Source organism: Colossoma macropomum, unplaced genomic scaffold, assembly GCF_904425465.1.
Source record: "Colossoma macropomum unplaced genomic scaffold, Colossoma_macropomum, whole genome shotgun sequence".
In the NCBI taxonomy this organism is placed as follows: domain Eukaryota; kingdom Metazoa; phylum Chordata; class Actinopteri; order Characiformes; family Serrasalmidae; genus Colossoma; species Colossoma macropomum.
The window spans coordinates 32,463,924-32,484,174 of record NW_023494799.1 but is presented as its reverse complement, the minus strand read 5'-3'; the positions used below and the strand labels follow the sequence as shown (position 1 = coordinate 32,484,174).

The window sequence follows — 20,251 nt, the reverse complement described above, 5'->3', positions numbered from 1 at the left end:
CTTACTGGACATCATGTCCACCCAAAGAGGACCGGAGAAATAAGTCCAAAGAACGCAGAGAACAACATTACTCAGAAGAGTTCTCGCCAGCAAGACGCACTGAAGTGAAATGCGCCTAATTCAAGAAACTCAGTCTTTTGTGAATTGAGCTTCTGTGCTCTGCGATAAAAGAGATGTTCTTAACTCGTGCAGTCAGACTGTGGAATGCAGTAAAATTAGATCCACTTAGACTGAGACCAGAGTCAGCGAGGCTTGAAGTGTGGGAAAACCAGCAGCGTAGTGTCGTCACTCTTTGGCCGCTGAACTCTGTTAGTAACTGGGGGTGCTGCCGATACCCACATTCCAGCGAGATGACCACAACGTAGAACCTTTAACAGGCAATAATGACGTCTTCAACCTTCACAGAGATTTTGGGCCTGAAGATTATTGAAAACCTACTCAAGCAGAGATGAATACTGTCAATATTTGATAGTATGATAATAGTAACAAGTCATTTTAGTGACTGAATAGTCAAATGTCAATTCAGTGGACTCAACAAAGGCCACGAACAGAATGTATAGTACTAAACTCTTAAAAAAGATGGTCCTTTAAGGGTTTTTAGTAAAGGCAATGGTTTAATGGTTCTATGCATGGTGAAATGGTTCTTGAGATTGATGGAGAATGTGTTGTATATAGTTCTATATAGAAGCTTTTTGAAAATGGTTCTATGTAACAACAAATAGGGTTCTTCTGTTACAATATGAAGCTTTTTTAAGTGTGTATGCAAAAGTGCACCAAAGCTCAGGCCTTTATCTGGGCATATGCATGCACAAATATAAAAAACACAAGGTATGTTATGATAATCACCCTTTATCACAGTGTACAGTATATCACCATATTATAAAAACACTAAACATTTATAGCTAAACAATCTATGTTCTGAATAGTGTTGCAGCACTCATGTCAATTAACATCTCAGTCTTGTCTTTGTCTCCGAAAGTCTTCTTGAGCCCAGCCGAGTGCGATGCCTAACTTACGTCTGACGCAATTTTTTCCTTCAGAGTCGAATATCAACAAAACCTTCAAACAAAATGAAACAGTTCTTTCTCTGCATGTTTAGATAAAATCTGTTTACTGCCAGTTGAGAATCTAATCAATCTTTCCTTGATTTAACTGGGTTTTATTTGTTCGTTGATTTCAAAATTTAAACATCCACTGAGAGCAGATCAGAATGTTACTATTACTGTTTTCGTTTCATAATAAAAATGGATTTGTGTTGTTTGGCTCATATTCAGTAGACTTCAGGTGGCGATTCATCATTTGCTCAATGCAAAGTTGGACTATAAAGTCTATAATATAATAATAATTAATACTACTTTTAGGCTGAAAATTAGTTTATGTTATATTTTACAAACTAATTTATAGAACAAAAATATTTATTAATGCATGTCATGTATAATGAATGATAATAAATGTACAATGAACTACAAACTCTTGACATGGATTGCCTCTAGTGGTCTTGACAACAACACTACTTCTGAGTATCATTTTTTTAATTAGCAGTGCTTGGTATATGGTCATTCATGTTAAATATGCACAACAGAATAATAGTTTAAAAATACATATCGTCGCTGTCCAATGAAAAACATGTATCTCTATTTTTTGCCATTTTTACTTTTTTGTCTCATTTGAGCTCAGCAGCTGTCCTTTACACTGTGTGAAATTTTCATGACGATTGGACCAATAGAAATGCTCCAAAATTGCTTAGAATAACATCTCTTTCCATTAACTTACATTGAAAGGTAAGAGTGTTTTTGCCCTCTCCTGTGAAGTTACGATTTTGGAGATACTTGTTTTTCTTTGGACAGCGATGATATATTAAAGCTCCACACACTGAAAGTCAATGTGTGTACAAACGTCATTTAGGCCTGTTCATAGCTACAACTCGAGTTGAGAATCTCTACTGAGTGTCAACTTTTTTGAAAACGAAATTCTTATAATATATATATATATATATATATATATATATATATATATATATATATATATATATATATATTATGTAACATTATATAACATTAAATATATAACATTATATAACATTAAAATAAATAAGCATGAATACAGTAAAAAGTAGACGACTAGAACTAGTCTAGTCGTCTACTTTTTACTGTATTCATGCTTATTTATTTTAATGTTATATAGCGTTTCACTGCCAACCCCTTTCACACTGTCACTCTGCACTGAACATCACTGAATGTCAATTAATACTGTGGTGTCGTGCAAAATTCACTGAAGTCCAGAAAGGAAATCTGTGGTCTGATAAAGACTTACTCAAACAATCTTAACATAAACGTTATGTCAACTTCCGTTCCATCAATGCACTCACATAAACCTGGCTTCTACATCTGTTTCCATTAAACATGTAACACATTTTTCATGCCCCTCCCGGCTGTAAGTAATGATGGCCACTCAGCTGAAGCAGCAAGCACTGAGGAGAAACGGCTGGGCTATATAAAGACCACGACACTTCTCTAACATGCACCTTTGTCCTCTTAACAGATAAAATTTCTCACTTTCAGACTCTTCTAGACTAGACAGCTTCTCTCATGCTGAGGGCAGAAACATTACGGGATTACCCAGGTGTCAAGGCCGATGTCCTTGCCAATGGATCTTTAATAGCGGTCCAAACATTTGCACTACTGAGGCCAGAGTAAAGTGCTTTAAGGTTTACATTGGCCTTTAATGCGGCTTCACACGAATGGGCACCTTCTCTCTCTTTCTCTCTCTCTCTCTCTCTCTCTCTCTCTCTCTCTCTCTCTCTCTCTCTCTCAGTCAGGGATGAACTGCTTAAAAGGCACATATACTATGTTTTTCTTGCATTTTATTGTTAATACAGCAACCAATACAACAAAAGTATCAAAACACCTCTTCTCATTAGTATATTCAGCTACTTTAAGCTGCACCCACTGCTGAATGGGAATGAATGGGACGGGATGCTCTGGAGCAGCTGCACATGTGTCTAAGGTCACCATGCTCAATGCCAAGCCCTGGCTAGAGGGGTATAAAGCCCCCCAGCACTGGGCTGAGCAGCAGTGGAACTGCGTTTGCATGATGGAGATCCATCCAATACCTTTGGGGTTAGCTGAAGTGATCTCGATCTAATCATCCAACACCAGTACCTGACCTCACACTTGTGACTGAATGCAAGTAAATCCTCAGAGCAACGTTCCAACATCTAGTGCAAGGCCTTTCCGGAAGAGTAGAGGCTGTAACTGCAGCAAAGAAGGGGCAAACACCCTATTAAAGCCTTGATTTCAAAAGAAACACTGGATTAGAAGGTGTCTATATTTTTTGGGTATAAACTGTATGTATATGACATCAAGTCTGTCTGGCTGCCTTGTATTCAAAAAGCAGTCAAGGCTGAAATATAGGTGGACAAACATTTCAGGAAAAGCAATTCAGACTGTGATCTTTAAGAAAAAATGATTTTCAGGCACTCATTTCAGACGCCTGGGTCCTGGAAGGCTGCATATTCTCCATAGCTACAGACCATCTGCAGTAACAACACTCTGCATCACTTCAACATGAATGGGCGGGGCTAAAGTGCTGCAGACTGAGTGGGTGGTCATGTGTAAATGTTTTGTGGTTGTGATGTAACAACCATAATGAACTCAAAACAGGCTTTTTTTGCAGCTTATTTTCCACATATGGACTGCACAGACTGGGGAGTGAATGGTACAATGTTTTTAATGAGGCCATGCATATTTACCTCTGCATTTTTAAGACAGACACTCTAGCCACATTTCTTCACACGGTATTGCCTCCAAGCTCGTAAACCTTGCCTCACCACGCCCTAGTCTCTGGCATCGGGAGAGAGTCGGAGCTGGAATTGAATATATCCCGTTTGGACCCGGACACCGTGTGCTGGAAAACACACATGGCTCCGTGGCGAAGTCTGGATGTCATTATACTCCTACTCGCACTCTCACACTCCATCTCCCCCCTCTTCTTCTTCCTGGACGTCTCCCTCTCTATCTCTATCTCTCTCACACAGTCTTTTCCAGGCCTCTCGCTCACTTTTCTCATTCCTCTTTCCCAATACCGTTTCCCTCTGATAGAAGAAGGTTTAAATAAGTTTGAAAAGAATGTTTAAAAAGCACTAATATGCACTAATTTATCAGCTTCTAATTCCATGAAATATAATTTTGCCTGATTTCTTTAAGGCACCGTTTGGAATCAGCCTTCATTTCTTTATACAGATCAGAGAGACGAAGGGCTGTGTTTAAAAAATGGGCTAATACTTAAATGAGATTCATGTTGTGTAGTAAATAAACAGATCCAATGAATCTGGCATAAATCTTCAAAATTTATTCTCTTTCATTTCCATTTTTGATCTGAGGAACAAAGCTAGCAAAGTACATATCTTAGCTAAAGCTGAAAGCGGGGGCTGCCTTGGTGGGCGGACTCTCTGGGTGGTCATTTAGAAGGAACTTTCACTGGAGAAAGCAACCAACCAACAACCAACACCCAATCAGATTCATTTTTATTCAATTCCAGAATTTCCTGCCGCCAACCATCGTCCTTACAGAGGCGTCTGGTTCTGAGACATATTTATAGATGTTTTATTTTTATGACACCAAAAGATCTACAGTTCAAATAAATCTGGAATCATCACCAACTCAGCTACTGTATACTGTATATTCAAAATGTTTAAAAAACACTACTACACTGAAATTATTTCACCACATGTTATATTTATTAGCCTTGAATTCCAGGCAATATAATTTTGTCTTTTTTCTTTAAGCCACTATTTGGACTCAGCCCTCATTTTGAAGGATGTATGTTTTTTTTTTTTTGCAGATCATAGTCATGAAGGGTCTGTTAACAAAGAAAAAGGAAGAAAATAGGCTAATACTCAAATACTCCTTGATTCATTATATTTAATCCTGTTTGATTCATGCCGATTACATTCACTGAATCTGGCACAGAGGAGAACTTTAAATTCATTCTCTTTAACATCTATTTAATATCTGAGAAACTTTGCAAGCTAGCAAAGTACACAATGGCGCTCTCTACTGAGGCCTTCTACAGGTGGGACTTTTCTCTGCTGAGAAAGTGATTGGCTTACATCGCTCCTAATCAGACACCTCAATTCCACTTTATTCAATTCCAGTTAAAAGTTTCAGCTCAAGCCATGTGGTACGGCGACTTATGGGTATTTTACTGAACCTTCTGTATGTGTTTATAGCACCAAAAGATATATTATAGTTTAAATAAACTATAATGTTTACTATTCAGATTATAAATATGCAAATCCTGTTGCAGAAAGACCGTAGCAATAGGCTGTTTACTTCCACCGTCACTTATTAAAAAGACGGTAACCATACAAATAATTATTAAAAATAATGTGATTATCACTGGATTTTATTCCACAGTATATCATTTAAACTGGTAACCCAGCACTGCTGTAATCAGAGCCCTGTACTGTCTATATTCCTGCTGCAGTGAGTGCTGCAGTGATGGGAAGGGCTGCTGGGCCACATTAATCAGATGCTAAACGGGACAGTCAGACTACAGCAGATGACAGATGAGTACCTGCAGCGGGCTGCTGCTGGGCACGACAACGAAAGGATGGAGAGAGAGCAGAGAGCACACAGTGAGGAGTGGGTGCGTTCAGGTGGGAGACAGACAGAGAGCCTAGATACGTTCAGTGTCTAAAGTGTGCTTCTTTGGCTTTCCACTGGAGCTACGAGGCGGATGTGACGCGTTAGCATTGTGTAAACTTGCCTTAGACTGTGGCAAGATGTTCAGTAATCTCAGATATACTTAATCTATAAAAATAGAGGACTGTGTGGAAGATTCAGGCTTCACGATGGCTAATGCTACTGCTTATAGCTATGCCAGTATAGTGTACCTAACCAAGCATGATGTGACTTCCCCAATAACAAGAGGACAGTGATGGCAAAGCTCATCATTTGCCGGGCAGCCCACTGGTGGTTGAGCAGAGTATCAGAAAAAATGCGACTCACAGTCCAAATGACTTATTTTTCCTTTATTTCATTCTTTTCTTGTCCTTTGTTATTTAGTTTAGTAAATAATTCTAACAGCAATATCACAAATAACCAATCTAGTCAGCAACAACATTTCAACTGAATAATTTTAACAGACCTAGTATTGTTTTTTGTTTGTAATATTTCTATGTATGAATAGCTTATTTTCCAAAATAAAAGACACTCTGCATATAAAATTGGTTAGAAGAGATTAAAAATTAGATCTTGTTTGCATGACAATAATTGGGGTGGTCCGAGGGTGGACTAGTAGAGGATGTCAATCTTATCTAGCAGTGGACCGATATATGCTCACTATCTGGGTTGGTAGGTTTCCATTACTTGTTAGCAACATTAGCCTTGTAGCTCCAACACAAACCTAAAGAATCAAACTTTAAACACCAATCAACTGAATTTAAATGGAGAATTAAGTACATTTGATTCTTTGCTGACAAACAAATGCTCATTATTCTGTTAGCCAGTAGCTTTTAGCTCTTTGCAGAAGAACTAACAGTCCAAAACAGTCTCCTGACCTCTTAACACAGACCGGTAATACAGAATGATGATGTGCACAGAATTCTTAAAACTAAAACTAATTCACTCATTTTCTTTTTGTTTCTTACCATTTGTAATCAGTCTCCTCTGTGATAGTTTAACTGATCGTGCAGACCTAAATGTTTTTCTTCAGAGACTAACACTGTCACAGGCTGAGCAGGCGAGGGTGATAAATTACAGTGCTGAGGACTCTTCACAACAAGCTCCAAACACAACGCTGGCAGACGAGAGTTTAGCAGTGAAGCAGCGCCAGCTAGGCTGACACACACACACACAGCCACACAGCAGGGGTGTAAAAATGATCACAATGGATCAACCTTAATGAAGTGGTTAGAAACTTATCCTTATTGGTTTTAATAATATTCAGGAAAGTTCGCACTCACATCATGCTCCATTTTTCATATTTTCAAATCTTAAAAACAAAAACAATTAGTTGTTTTTAATTGTCTATATTTCAGTGCTGTGTAAACAGTTGTGAATCATACCAAAATAATCATATCAATAATTGCTGAACTTTGTGCAATTTGAGATTTAATCATTATCTTAAGAAGTACAGTCACTCGTGATGCCACAGCCATCCGTGATCAAGAGTCCAGGAGAGCATAACTGGCCTCGCTATCGCCGGATGAGCAGATTGGACCTCCCTCTCCCCCCCATCACTCAGCACGATGCTCGTCATAGCGGATATCTACCAGCCAGCGTAACAGAATTGGTAGATAGAGTTCTCCTCCAAGCATCAAATGATGTTGCATTAATTAGGTTTGAAAAGATCTCTTGTACACCTGTCATGATCATGAACACTTCGCTGATAATTAATTCCCATCTAAATAATTGTGAACAATAAATTGTTTCATAAGATACTTCTGTTTATGTTGTTTCATAAGTTACTTCTGTTTTCCTCTGGTTTCTTTTAATTATACTGTAATAGCCTCAACCCAAATGACGAAAACACTCACAATTCCCACTGTTTTTGCTACGTAAATATACGATTGTGAAAGCTGACAACTGTGGCAAATACCTGCAATCAGCTCAAATAACTGTGATCATATGATTACGCAATAACTGTGAGAGGCTTCACATGACTTGATGGAAGCACATGCTTGTGTTCAGCTTCCCAGCTTGGTAGCACTGAGTGAGGGGGTGGATCTAGATAGCAGGCAGAAATGACAATGACTAAATTAGGAAGAAAACATTCTTAAAAAAAGCATCTCAGCCAAATGAAATCATTGCGGGGTCCCTTAACACACACTGCTTCAACAGAAGGCTTATGAAATGACCCAATAGCCGTCCAAGACCCTTTTGGGTCAGGATCGTACGTGGGGAGCAGCCAAAGACTACAGTGCCATCGCAGGCTTCACAACAGAGATTTCACACTGAGGTCCCCCCAGTGGGGACATGGGTCAGCACTTCCTGCTTTCATCATGTAGGAGGGCTATGGGAAAATGAGGAGATAAGTGGAGTGGGGCCAGTGACCTGGGAAGTGTGCGTCTCTTCAAGATGACCTCATGTTTTCCAAAGCCTCTTCAACGACTTCCACGCCGTGTCAACGAGAATCAGGAGAGCAGAAAGGGAGAGGAGGCCTTTATTACACGGCAATTACAACATGTTTATTGTACCGAGTCAAATGCTGCTCATTTCTGCACATCTGCAAGACATGAAGAAGGCATTCGTTTATCCCGAGGGGAACTGGAAAACACTCGTTATTACACAAACTCCGCTATGAGGCTCTGGTGAATATGGTGCAACTGTAAAAACAGGGCTAGCACTGAGGCCAGCAGAGCAGGTCACTATAATGAGAAAAACAACCAAGAATGTCATGGAGAGAGAGAGACAGAGAGAGAGAGATAGAGGGAGATAGAGAGAGAGAGAGAGAGAGAGAGAGAGCGAGAGAGAGAGAGGGAGAGAGAGAGAGTTGCACTGTATCCACTCGAGACAGTAGAGACACATGGGGAGAGAAAGACAGCGAGAAAGAGAATGAGAGAGAGAGAGAGGGAGAGAAAGAGGGAGAGAGAAAGAGAGAGAGCGCGGGAGAGAAAGGGAGAGAGAGGGAGAGAGAGGGAGAGAGAGAGAGAAAGGGCTTTCTCAAATCTGGATTACAGATTGCAGGCGTGACCTTGAAAGACTGCTTGGAACATTTTAGACTCCAGCTTGGAGTGTCAGCGTCTTTGACTGCTATTGCATTTAATTAAAAGCCCAAATTGAGGGCGAATGGTGGATTTGAGCATGCTCTCAGACGCTTACACGACTGACATCATGACCAACTCCTGAAAGATAAAGATAAAGATAATCTAACACTTTAAAAGGGTGGAGGCGCAGGACACTATGAGGTTCTTCAATGGTAGATTTCTTCAGTACAAAGAATACGGCATGTCTTAGTACTATCGCACACATGACAAACACCTTGCTCCAAATTCAAACGGTCTGATTATGCAACTGTTGGAGCAACACCCCAAAAGATGTGTTTGCTGATACGTGAGGTGAACACAGACTTTTCTAATTAATTTTCTCCTCCCAGGACTTTGAAGATGAGATCACTATCGCCTCAGATGACGAGCTGCCCGAGTTCAGCCGGTCCAAGGTGGGGAGAGAGAGAGAGAGAGAGAGAGAGAGAATGAGAGGGTAGTGGCCAGGAATCGATCACAAATGGATTACGTGCCTAGAGTGTGTTTCTCTTATCAAGGCAAACGGCTCGTCTATACAGCTTGATTTGGTCTTTTGGCCTCCACCTTTCTCTCTCTCTCTCTCTCCCTCTCTCCCCCCTCTCTCTCTCTCTCTCAATCTGTCTCTCTCCCTCTCTCTCTCTCTCTCTCTCTCTCTCTCTCTCTTTCTCTCTCTCATATCTGCACTAATGCACTGCCACTGTTCCAAGTGGAAAAGTACACTGCTGTACCCAAATATGGTGATAGATGGTTGGTATTATATTGCAGATGTTCTGTACTGTGATCTGCAAAAAAGAGAATATGATCTGAAAACATCAGGCTTACAGAAACATTGGCTTAATTGTCTATCTGGCTGCATAAATAAGATGAACAGTCTTTATAATTCATCATATATTGTAAAAACAGCTGTAAGCAACCGTTTTGAATTTAACACCGCTGCTGAATTTAACAAATTGGAAAAAGAATTTAAATAAAAATGTGGCCTGTTCAGATTTTATGTTTACTGTTTTACCAATATATTAAACTCAGTCAATACACAGAAAACGTGCACAAAATTTTGCAGGAAAATGTCATATTTAAAGCTGCACTATGTAAGATTTGTGGATTTGGAGACCTCTCTGGTGGAAATGTGTAATTGCTTGCAATGTGTGGAGCGTGCTGAAGGAGTATTCAAAGAGATCTCAGTCAAAACTTGGTGGAGTTGTCTTCAGAGAATGTAAGTGAATTTACTATTGTCATCACATCCTCACCAGAATAATACTGACCTTCTTTTTGAGTCTTTGTGTAACGTTCATACATAAAAAATATAGCGTGGTCGGCAAAGCTCCTGTGAAATTCAACTGACTTTTAAATTACTATTTCAGGCTTTACAGCGTGTCTCACAGCAGCGCACGCACTCCAGTAATGCTACTTCTTTCAGTTTTAAAAATCCTACATAGCGCAGCTTTAACTTTGTTATCTGTAGAGAAAGTGTTACTTTATGTTTACTTTGAAAATCAACAAAACGTGTCATTTTAACAGGGGTGTTCAAACTTTTAAATAAGACTGTATGTGTAGTTCAGTACACATATAAGTACGATATAATGCAATCTTTTAATATTTTAAAATCTAGCAATACTTCAAATGATTGCTTGCATTATCACGATCAATATTACCAATAAAAACAGCAACAAATCTGCACAATGATGCAGATTCACATTGGTATTGCCAGATATTTGCTTAAGCAAACACTGTCATCACAAGGAAGAACAAAACGTCTAGATTATGTTGGAATTATAAACAAAATTGCATTTTATTAATATTATTCTATAATGCTAATTCAGGTAGATTTCATCTTAATTGATACATTTCCTGAATGTTTATGTGTCAAAATTTGGCAAATATGTACAGAAAAAATATAAGATAGTGGCACCGGCCCAGTTCTCATCATCCGTGAATCACAATAAACACTGCCAAAACAAGGTTTGTTGAGCTCTGAATGAGCAACCTAAGATGATTATTACGACTGCAGAAAAAAAAGATGTTTTCTTCAGAAAGTGATCTAAAACAACAAAATAGCTCTATGATATGGATCTATGTACACTGGATCAACAGAATCATACTGTAGTCTTTAAAACTCACACATTTATCAGAATCACTGTATTGTTACACCTTTATCAGCCACTGGAGCACAATCTGCCGGCCCACATGGACTCCTGAGCGTATGGAAGAGTGTTTTGCTGGGGTACAGAGATACAGCCAGGAAGCGTCTGTTTAAAGCCACGCCTTTGAACTAAAGCTTCCTCTGGAGTTCCCAATAAAAACAATGGTCCATATCACAACACAGAACCACACCTTTCCTTTGAACTCATAGGAAGTTCAAAGCCTCTACTAATCACCAATTATTGCACTGTCATTGTATTGTTGCCAGGAGAAATGCAATTTATGGCTTCCCTGCTTCCATTATGACCAACATTAAGTACTTCAGGAAACTCAACACATTATCCATAAGAACGACCAAGATCTTTGAGTGCCTGCTAGCGTGCACATCAATGCCTCGGTTAAACTGAGGCATCACAGCAAGTTCCATCCACCCTAACTTACAGGTCTACACCCATCTCCACTCATGCTAGCACCTTTAATGCTAACGGCTAGTCTATACGGGTGGGAATCTCTAGGCACCTCACGATTCGATTACGATTCAGAGGCTGCGATGCGATTATGAAACGATTATCGATGTCTATTTTCTCACTGTGTGATGACTTTGTACTTTTAAAGCAAAGTATTTATAATGATCTATAATGAATCTACTTCCAATATCTTTTAATAATAAAAGAAATGGAAGAGATGTGGCGAGTGAACTGGAAGGCTCTCATTCAGTGCTCTTGTTTGGAGCACATGAGACACAGGATGCCACTCATCTGTGATAAAATGCACAGTTATGGTGAAATAAGATTATATGGATGTCCAGGCATCATGTTACAGCTGTCCTACCCGTTTTCTTTTATATTTTTTGCTTTTGTAACTTTTTTTTCTGGAGTTTTGGTCTCATTGTAGAGAGTGGGGATCGCTGTGTCAGTAAAATATCTCCGAGACGGGACGCTGTATCTCAGCTCCAAAGTGTGCGCAAAAGCCCTGGTTCTCAACGACTGTAGCTGATGAAAAGGCAAAGAGAGAGATTTAAGACGAACGTTCGGAGACAAATGGACTTATTTGCATTTATAAGCAGCGCAGTTGGTTTCCTGGAACGTTAAACCTGCAATGAGAGACTGTCAAACACTAAAATGTTGCGAACCTGAAGTCAGCTTCTCTTTTGAATTTCCCCGTTCCACTTTAAATGGTGCCGCATTTACATGCTGGCGCCTCAGTCAGAGTTTAAGGTGGAATGGGAAAATTCGAACAAGAAGCTGGTGAATGAAAAGCGACTTCAGCCTCGTAAAACAGTCGAACGTTGAGAGACATTTTACAAGAAACTGTTCTCCTTTTGTTTTTGTTATGTGCCGCCACAGACTGTCCGGGCACTGCACTTCCACACTTCCAAGTTCCACCTTTTGCGTTCTGTCAACATTACGTTATAAATTAAAATTTAGAAAAGCGATTTTGACATTTGTGAATCGATTCAGAATCGTCCATGTCTGCATCGCGATGCATCTAAGAATCGATTTTTCCCCCAGCCCTATTAGCCTAGCTGCTGACCTTACTTCCCACTGAAGCACCACTACCGAAAGCTAACAACAACCTTCAGTCACCAATCATCCTTTAACAGTCTACACCCAGCCCTAATCAAGTTAGCACCTCCGATGCTAACAACTAGCCTCCCCACTGACCTCAGAGGCTTTGTTACACTCAAGTATCACAACTGAACATTGTAACATTAGCCACCGCTTTATCATACCTCACCCAGCTCCACTCATGCTAGCACCTTAAAGACCTCAGTGCCTGTTACATTAAAGCACCAGTACAGAAAGCTAACAGCAACCTCTATTCCCCGTCCATCCGATATCAGTCTATCCCCTAGCACCACTCATACTAGCACTTCCATTGCTAACAGTTAACCTCACCAATGGTCTCACTGCCTCCCCAGCTAGCAAGAGGACAGCAGGCCACTGTGGGCCCACTGACAGCAAAGCTGGAGGTCCACTGGCTTTTTGCACAGCGTTTTTCAGGCGGCCCACTAGTGGTTAAGCACAATAATATTATTTGTCCTTTATTTCTGTCTTTCGCTATTCTTTGTGAATTGGTTTAGTCAATCATTTTAAAAACATGTCATAAAAAAGTTATACAGCTGTAACCAGTCTAGCAGTAGAGTCAGCAACAACGGTTTCAACAAAGTTATTTTATACTAGGCCTAATCCTTTTTCTCAATTTTTTATAATAAATGTTTTGGTTTCTTTTATAAAATAAAAGGCTTTGTGCATTGGTCTCTGAGGATCTTGTATGCAGGACAATAATCAGGGTAGTCTGAGGGTGGACAACCACTGGTATGCGGTCAGTGGGTGCCAACCTTATCAAGCTAGTGGACCGATATAAGCTTGCTATCTGGGTCAGTTTGTTTGAAGCACGACAACTGAAAGCTAGCGACAAATTCCAGTTCCCAATCACCCATTAGCAATTCACCTAGCCCCATTTACGCTAGCACCTCCATGATTAACAGCTAGCCTCCCCACTGACGAGCTACACTGAAACACCGTCTCCAACCACTCCATCAGGCTACACCCAGCCCTACTCACACTGTGGCGAACAGCTAGCCTTCCCACTGACCTCTGCTGGAGGGATTATGGTTCAGCAGGACCTAATATCTCCTTTGTGAATTAGCAACGTGTTGTCACTCAGACGGCCTCGGCCATGTGCTGTCCTTCGGAGGTCCGGGCCTTTTGCAGAGTTTTGGATGAGTTATTGGATCAGGGTCAAGGCCTGCGCTGTCACACAGCTGTGCACCTTTGACCATGCAGCCCAGGCTGTGTCCGTCCATCCAGCTGGAGGAGTGGGGGTGGATGTGGATGGATGGGTGGATAACAAGCTGTGTTTAAACTGTTTAAACAGAGCTGTGGAATACAGCTGGGGGGCTGGAGGAAGTGTTCGGAGTGTGAGGAAGACATTCTGTGAAATGTCATAGATCTTCCCATGATGAGAGTGATGATACAGACCTTCCGCTTAGAGCTGTGACTGCCGACTGTGGAGTAATTCACTGATTATTTAGAGGAGTAAATAGAGTTGGTTAAAAAGGCCAAACAATAGGGGAACATGCTTGGACAAACTGTGTTTCAAAATCCTACACTGAAAAAAATGAAGTACAAAGGCTTTTTAAATATATAACTGAGTGTGTCCATCAGACTCTTTATCTTACAATAGAAATGAAATATGCATTATCATCGCGCAACCTGACAATCACTGCTGATTCATCAAGAAGGAAGAAACGTAAAAAGACAGAAGGTAAGTGACAGTCACAATGTATACAAGAGGAGAGAGGAGAGGAGAGGAAAGGAGAAGAGAAGAGAAGAGAAGAGAAGAAAGACAAAACAATAAGAGAAAACAAGAGAAGAGAAGGAGAGGCAAAACGAGAAGAGACAAAATGAGAAGAGAAGAAAGGCAAGAGAAAGGAGAGACGAGAATAGAAGACAAATGAGAAGAAAGAGACAAGAAGAGAAGACAAATGAGAAGAAAGAGACAAGAAGAGAAGAGAAAACATAATGAGAAGAAAGACAAGAAGAGAAGAGAAAAGAAGAGAAGAGAGACAAAATGAGAAGAGAAGAGAAGAAAGAGGAGGAGAGACAGAACAATAAGAGAAAACAAGAGAAGAGAAGGAGAACTAAAATGAGAAGAGACAAAAGAAGAAGAGAAGAAAGGTAAGAGATGGGAGGAAAGGAGAGACAAAACAAAAATAGAAGAGAAAAGAAGACGAAACGAGACGAAAGAGACAAGAAGAGGAGAGAAGACGAAACGAGACGAAAGAGACAAGAAGAGGAGAGAAGAGAAGACAAAATGAAAAGAAAGAGACAAGAAGAGAAGAGAAGAGAAGAGAAGAGAAGAGAAGAGAAGAGAAGAGAAGAGGTCCGGGGCTGTAGGCCTCACCCAGTCCCTCAGGGTCTCTCTCATTTCCTCTAATTCACTTTGGGCTCAGACAGCCGTGAGTACGTCAGCTATGGCTCCGCTCCGACAACTGCAATCAGCACAGAAATATCTCTTCGTCTTAGAGGCGTTTTTCACCGTGTCTTGTTTAAACTACAAAAACAGGCTGAACTGCTTTTCATATTTATATTTACAATTATATTCAGCAAATACAGCTATCAACTCCGTAAACTCATATGTGGGCCAATTCCTCACCCTCATAACTACAAAACTAACATACCAGCGTTATGATAATTCAACAGTTACTGTAATGTTAGTATCATAATTAGTCTTAAGATTAATAACTGAACAATAACCCTGCAGTTTAAGAGCTAATACTGGGAGAAAATCTGAATAATATGGTACATAATACCAGAAGGTGAAGTCAATATGGTGGAAATAAGGTTACATAGTACACAGTGGGTCTGGATGACTTGGCCATCAGAATTCATCTGAGTGCAGAATTTTCCATGGTATTGATCACCAAATGAGCACAACACCATGCGATCAGATCATAATGCAAGCACTTTTGCCACTGCTTCTCTCCAAACACATGGGCTCATGGCCTCGAGTGGAAAATGTAATTAGTTTTATTTCCTTTGAGGTCACAAATGGATTTAGCCAGTTTCCATATGAACAACAGGAACAGAAAAAAGGCCCTCAGTGCCCCCAGCCACAAACTATGCGAGAGCGTTGTAAGATTCTCAGACTCTGGACCCAAAAATAAAAGGCGAAATTCCAGGCAGTCCCAAGAGAGGCAGCTGGGAAAACATGGCGTACATGGCCGAGATGCTTGCCTTGCTTGGCTTGGTAGAAGAAAGCTCGTGCAAATGCCTTCAAAGCAGGCACAAGTGTGCCCCCCCCCTCTGTCCCTTCCCTGTCACCCTGGGAGCCACCCATGGGGTCCATGTGTCCCTCACCTGTCATTGCCCCCTTGTGACAGCTGGCCCTCGACCACTCCACACCCTCCAAAAATCCCCTCCCAGTTCTTCTTAACGAACTCAGATAGTAAACATTGCCCCCCCCAAACCCTCCCGCCACCTGTCCCACTCCAACACTGTCTGTGCTGTGAAACTAATTAAACTGCACCCTGTCCAACAGGTAGCCAGTAATAATAGGATAAGACCACACAGGGCTCTTACAGAGGGTAGATGTGTAGTGGACACAGAAATAGCAAAGAATGTCTCATAATGTATTAGTGAAAATAGAGTAAAGGTGTACAAAGTAGGATGAGCAACATGACAAAGCAATAATGTGATGAATTTGTACTTCCAGACCACAAAACAACTGCAAGTATCATAACAAAAAGACAGATTATGACCAATTATGAAGACTGTAAACAACAACAAAAGCCAGTGTGTATAGTAGCTGCATAAACTGCATAGCAACAAGCAGCAGACTGGATGTCAGCCCATAATGGGCCGGACTGATTTTTGCCAATTGTTTATTCCTTCTGTTCGTCCCTTTAAATAGTACTCAGCTTTTCACAGCTTTTAGATAAGGTTCTACTTTTTTACTGGTGCATTACTGGCAATAAAGGCCGTCAAAGAATCATTGATTCTTAAATGCATCACGATTCTCTCATGAAAGATTCTGAATCGATTTGCAAAATTTCACATTCGTTTTTTACACAAACTGTGTTTCGCCTACTGCAAAATAAACACGCATCCTGAGACTTTCTAAAGCACTTTGGCACAGTCTGGAAAAACAGGCAGGACCTCACCAAGACATGCATGTTTGCATTGACAAAACCATAGCAAACACACCCTACCTAAGAAAATGTCTTTGTTTAACAATGTTGTTTAAACACCTTAGCCATCTGCTAACAGGCTAATCCAGTAATATTCAGAGTTAGGTTTTGAGTTTGAAGGATTAGCTGTAAAATTGCAACATACAAAGTAAAAATGTGTCATTTGATCTGTTACAAGCTCTGTATTTAGGGTAGAACTGCTGCAATTACTAATAAAACCAGTCTGGATAAGTGATTAAACAGCAGTGCTAACTTGGTGCTAATTTTCCTAAAGAAACAACAGTGTAGTGGTGTTATTAGGCAAAAATGCTTCTTACAAAGTAGAGTTGTTTAGTTGTTTTGAATTTTTGGAGCTAAAACAGGCTTATAGACTTTACAAGTGTGCACACTGCGGTCTACATTAAGATTAAATGAAGCTAGCACTACTTATTAGTGAAAATACAGGAAAAAATCAAAATGCAGCAGAAATCAAAAATTGACATGCATTGAGAACCATTTTAGAATCCTGGCACCCTGAATTGAAATACAAATTCCCACCCCTAACACGGAGGTCTGTGGTTTTGTATTCTCAAATACGTGCATACAAAACACGTCCTTAGCAAGAACACATAGTTAAGGGCACAAACATACTTGGTTGTGGGACAGATGTTGTACTAGGCCTGATAAACGCACAAATATCCTGGTCCCCTGACACGCACTCTACCATGAGCACACATGCGCCACACTCTTCCACCTCCCTCAGGGATGTGAACGTACACCACCACCTCATTACACATACACTGTAGTCGCAGCGTTTCTCCATTACAAGGTGACCCCGCCCTTGAGGACAAGGAGACAGTCTGTCTGTAAAGAGTGATCAGGTCGGCACAGGAACTGATCTATAAAGCAAAGAAATCTAATTGGAAAGCACACTTAAAAAGTGGTAAATGCCAAGCTTCCCGAAGCGGTGCAGTAAAAGCATGAAATTAAAGCACAACCAGAACAAAAGCTGGTACTTTTAAGCCTGGTTGGTCTCGCTGCTCTGATGTAGGGCTATAAAAATAAAACAGGGTAAAATTTTAATTTAGCTAATAGCCGTGAAGCAGAAAAAACAAGCAAGCGTGTTAGTTTATAGCAAGTGGCTGTATAGCATAACCTTAAACCACAGCGAAGAGATGAAGTGTATTATGGTTGGAGTGAGTCCATGAGTTCATGGACCAGGTCCAAAAACTGCGTCTTCAGACACTGAGCAGAATCATGATCTACAGTTCTTTGAAGTTACAAAACATGTAGGAGGTGGACATTAAGAGGCAAATAACTGGGGAGTGAAGAACCATGAGTTCTATATAGAACCATTTTATGCTTAACCCCTTAAAATCCTAGACTTAACTACAGGGACTTCAATGCAAACTGGTTACGTTATTCTTGGGTTGTGGAAGCGCGTAATAAAACTTTTAAGGGGTAAAATGATTCTTTAGGTTGATACAGAATGTGTAATATATGGTTCTATATAGAACCTTTTTGAAAATGCTTCTATATAGCAACAAATAAGGTCAATCTATAGTTACAGGACAGACATTGTAATAACAGAATAACCCTTTTTGGTGCTATTTAGAACCATTTTCAAAAGGTTTCTATAGAGAACCATATACAACACATTCTGTATCAATCTGAAGAACGATTTCACCATGCAAAGAACCATCTGAGCATAAAATGGTTCTATATAGAACTATAAACCATCTTGTATTCCAGCCTACTTGCTGTAGTTCACCAACACTCATATTTCACCAGCATAAGTAATTTATCATAGTAATTTAATTATCAATTTAATCATAGTAATTTTACACTACAACAAGTATCTATTATTAAGTATACACTGTTACCACTAGCCCTAGAGAGATCCTCAAGCTGATATCTGTGAGCTCTTTTAATACAAGAGGTGTGAATTTGAGGTAAAACCCACAAAATACCCTCAGCTCTACAGGGTGCCTCGGGTTAGCACCGCGGTTGGAACCAACCATCTGGACTTCCTTAATGAGTCACAGGTTTGATATCTTTCCTAGCACCTTCAAATCCCGCATCCCTCCTCCCAGCCCAACCATTAACAAATGAAATAACACAACAACAACTGTCATGCTGAGGGGAGTCAGCGTGCTTTTGAGAACTGGCCTATTGCTTAGTAGCAATATCTGACCAGGAAACAAACCATGTTTTTTTTCATCATTTTTAGTACTACATAAAGTATTACAGAATACTAAAAGATAGAAATACAGCAGTTGGAGCTTAGATTATAGATAATTACAGAAACTTCATACCACACTGTAGAAATTGTATATGTTCTTATAATTCTACTACAGTTCTTTTTGCAAGGGACAAATCAGTCAAACTGACTCAAGTCCAAATGAGTCAAACCTTTTGTAGCACCTGTGCTACATGTTATAAGCTGAACAGAGATCGCTCCAACCCAACAACAGGTATCGGTATTGGCCAATATCAGCAAAGAAATAAAAACAATCCCTTTTTATCTCCATTATCATGCAGAAATGGCAGACATGCAGAAGATGATACTTTCTGAATTTAATGTCATTGAATATGGAGGAAATGAGAACATGGATGTGTCCCAATTGCACACTTAATACTAACTAGTTTTTGAGTATGTAGTATGAGTTACAGGGAACAAAGTAAACTCAAAAATCCACAATGCATACTTAGAACCATTTGATTTTTGAGTGCGGTATTGTTGGACACAATTGTTCCAAAATAGGCAGGAGTTTCTCATGTCTGGAAAATTTTGAAAAAATTAGCAGACCGCGGTGCAACTGCGGCAGTAGCAGCACCAGAAACGGTTTATAAATGTGATTTCTGAACCCAAATCTGCAAAACTATCTTTAAAAACAATTATATTCTACTTATAAATGCATCTGTCCATCAGCGTTTTTGTAAGAAATGTGTATGTAAACATGATAAATTGTTAGCTAGCCTCTCTAGCCACCTAGGCATAGCCTATACGGCTAACTAGCTAATGTCAGCTAATAACAGTTAATTTTTAATTTAGCCTTATTTGTAAACGAGGCAGAATGACAGGGGTTATTATTTTGGGGTTTAAAATCACATATACGTGATATATAAACTCATTGTTTATTGACTCACGAGACATTGACTCGTGAATTGATGAATCGTCAAATTCGGTTCGAAAGAATCGGTTCGGCAAAACAGAATCGAACTTTGCGCGCTGAAGAGGCCTGCGCATGGCGATGTGACGTCAGCAGCCCCATGGCTCCAGTTAGTTAAGGTGGTTACGGGGGAGAACAGACGCACACGGGCTGGCAGAACCGCTGGAAGAGGAGCGAGCGGCCTCACTAAAGAGGAGACTCCGCAGAGCAGGGATGTTTTATGGTGGAAAATCTCCTGCGGCGAAGACTGAGAGGGAAAAAATATATCATAAAATAAAATCCACCGGCCTCCCATCACAAACGACAGTTTTAGCATTCACACTCGGGCTCTGAGGCCATTTGGCGCCGGTGGAGGTGTGAAACGCACATGTGTGGAAACTGTTTGGTAACTCCTGCACGACGGTGCTAAACGGTGGTGAGTGAAAAGGGACTCGCCTTTGATGTAAAACGGCCATTTAAAATTCAGCACAATAAAAAAAAAGAAAAATACAGCAGGAGATAAACGCACATAACAAAAGT

General features: G+C 40.2%; 1 protein-coding gene across 2 annotated transcripts in view; it reads right to left on the bottom strand.

The window, feature by feature from the left end:
- The window catches only part of sptbn1 (spectrin, beta, non-erythrocytic 1), a 114,556-nt gene that overhangs the window by 93,711 nt on the left and 594 nt on the right, over positions 1-20,251 (bottom strand). The window lies entirely within an intron of this gene.